The following is a 3,216-nucleotide window of genomic DNA, read 5'->3' on the forward strand; positions in this document are numbered from 1 at the left end:
CCATTTCATTTCTTATTTGGGTTATTTGCGTCCTCTCCTGTTTTTCTTTTGTCAGTCTGGCCAGTGGTTTGTCGATTTTGTTGATCCTTTCAAAGAACCAACTTCTGGATTTGTTGATTCTTTCTATTGTTTTTCTATTCTCTATTTCATTTATTTCTGCTCTGATCTTTATTATTTCCTTCTGGTGGCTGTAGTCTTCTTTTTGCTGTTCTCTTTCTATTTGTTCTAGTTGTGTAGCTGATGTTTTGATTCTGTCCCTTCTTTTTTGTTATGTGCATCTAGTGCTACAGATTGACCTCTAGTCACTGCCTTTGCTGTGTCCCAAAGGTTTTGGTATGATGTGTTTTCATTCTTATTTGATTCTAGGAAGTTTTTGATTCTGTCTTTGATTTCTTCTATTACCCAGTGGTTCTTAAGCAGGGTGTTATTTAGTTTCCATGTACTTAATTTTTTTTCCTTGCTCTTCCTGTTGTTAATTTCTACTTTGATGGCATTGTGATCAGAGAAGATACTTTGTATTATCTCAATGTTTTGGGTTTCGTTGACGGTTGCTCTGTGGCCTAAGATGTGGTCTATTCGGAGAACATTCCATGTGCATTGGAAAAGAATGTGTACTTTGCAGCTGTTGGGTGGAGTGTTCTATATATGTCTGTGAGTTCAAGTTGGCTGATCGTGGCCCTTAGATCTTCAGTATCTTTGCTGAGTTTTCTTTCTAGATGTGCTGTCCTTTCCCGAGAGTCATGTGTTGAAGTCTCCTGCTATTATAGTGGAACTGTCAATTTCTCTTTTCAGCGCTGTTAAAGTTTTATGTATTTTGGTGCCCTGTCATTGGGTACACAGATATTTATTATGGTTATGTCTCCTGCTGGATCATCCCTTTAATCATAATGTAGTGCCTGTCTTTGTCTTTTATGGTGGATTTTGTTTTAAAGTCTATTTTATCTGAGATTAGTATTGCCACTTCTGCTCTTTTTTGGTGGCTGTTTGCTTGATATATTTTTTTCCATCCTTTGGTTTTTAATAAATTTTTGTCTTTGTTTCTAAGGTGTGTCTCTTGTAGGCAGCATATTGACAGATCCTGTTTTTTAATCCATTCTGTCACTCTATGGGCACATTTAGGCCATTTACGTTCAGTATAATTATTGATAGGTGTGAGTTTATTGTTGTCATTTTGTAGAGCTTTATTTTTGTGGTGCTGACGATTTCCTTGTTCCTTTTACTCTCCTGTGCTGAATTCCTTTTGTTTGTGGATTTTTTTTCCATTTCTTTTGTTTTTGTAGATTTTGTTTTTACTGAGACTCTATGTTTTTCTTCTTTGTTTTGATGAGTCGGTTTATTAACTTCCTTTGTGATTACCTTGAAATTTACCCTTATCTTCCTAAGTTTGAGCCAGTCTATCACCTTGCCTTCCTTTCCATTAGAAAGTTCTATACCTACATCATTTATTCCTTCTTTTATTTTTCTGAAGTTGTTGTCATTTGCATATTAACCTCTCTGGTTCCCTGTTGTAAATATTTTGGTTTTGAATAGTCCTTGAGAGTTCATTTCCTAGGTTGGTATCTGACTAGTGCAATCTTGTGTCCTAGAGTCAGGCTGTCATCTGATGTTGTTTGTTCTCAAACCGAAAGACTCCCTTTAAAATTCTTGTGAGTTTGATTTGGTTTTTACATATTCCTTTAATTTCTGTTTATCTGGAAATGTCCTAATTTCACCATCATATTTGAACAAGAGTTTTGCAGGATATATTTTTGTTGGTTGGCAATCAATTTTTTTCTTTCAAGGTTTTATATATGTCATCCCATTGCCTTCTTCCCTGCATAATTTCTGCCGAGTAATCAGAGCTTAGTCTTACTGTTTCTCCTCTGTATGTGACTTTTTGTTTTTCTCGAGCAGCTCTCAGGATTATTTCTTTATCTTTGGTTTTAGCAAGTGATTATGATATGCCTTGGTGTTTTTGTTTTGGGGTCTATCCTATATGGAGTTTGTTGAGCTTCTTGGATGGTCACCTTTTCATCTTTCATGATATTGGGGAAGTTTTCTATCAGCAATTCTTCAGCGATCCTCTCTGTGTTTTCCATTTTCTCCCTCTTCGGGAACTCTGATCACTCGAAGTTTTTTGCTTTTGATAGTATCCCACATAATTCTCAGGGTTTCTTCATTTTTCTTTGTTCTTTTTTCTGATTTTTCCTCAAAGTTGTATTCAAGTGGTTGTCTTCAATTTCGCTAATCCTGTCTTCCATTGTTTCAAACCTGTTCCTCAGCCCTTCTATGACACTGTCCTTTTCTGAAATCTTGTTTATCTTTTGGATTTCTAATTGTTGTTTTTGTATGATTTCTAGTTGTGAATTTATTTTGACATTTTGTTCCTGTCTTTTCCTGAATTCTTCCATTTTTTGGTCTGTATTTTCCATGAATTTGTCTGCCTTTTCCATGAATTTGTGTATTTTTTCCCTCATTTTTGTTTCAACTCTTGGATAGCTCTGAATATTAGAGATTTGAATTCTCTGTCAGGTAGTTCTCGTGCCTTTTCTTCTACTGGGAAATCATCTGGTGTTTTATTTTGGATGCCTACTGGAACCATCGTGTCTTTTTTTTTTTTTAATATGTTTTGATATTTTCTGCTGTCTTTGGGACATTCAGTAGTTATTTTCCTCGTTTATTGATTGTAGATCTGTTCGTTTCATCCTGCTTTTTAAAAATTTGGTTATGTCTGAGCAGGCGGTCTGTGCATTCTTTGTAGTTTGCTTGTCTGTGGATACGATATTTTTCAGCCTCTTGTCCAATGGGCAGGGCCAGTTGCTCAGCTATGGCGTAGCAGGGCAGGAACAGCTGAAGGGGAGGGGCTGGGATGGGTTGTTTGTGGCACATACTTGGGCCAACAAGATGAGCCAGTGGTCAGTGCAGGGCAGGATCCAGTAGGTCGTGCCTGTGCAGCTTGGGAGTGCAATGTTCAGCACACGGTGCAGATAGGCAGTAGGTAGGGGGAAGGAAAGGTTGTGATGTGTGGAGCTAGGTTGGGTATAGAAAAGAAGAGACAGAGGAAAGAGAAACAGGAGCAAAAAAAAGTGCTGAGGGAGCCTGCCGTTGGAGTGGTGCTGACCCAGGGTAGCTGTGTGCCCATGGCTTTCTAGCCAGGTGGTGAGGCACATCCTATCAAGAAGGGACAGATATGGCACACACTGCTGAATAGGTGGGAGAAAGGAAAGGTAGGAAGGG

Source organism: Trichechus manatus, unplaced genomic scaffold (genome assembly GCF_000243295.1).
Source record: "Trichechus manatus latirostris isolate Lorelei unplaced genomic scaffold, TriManLat1.0 scaffold00092, whole genome shotgun sequence".
In the NCBI taxonomy this organism is placed as follows: Eukaryota; Metazoa; Chordata; class Mammalia; order Sirenia; family Trichechidae; genus Trichechus; species Trichechus manatus.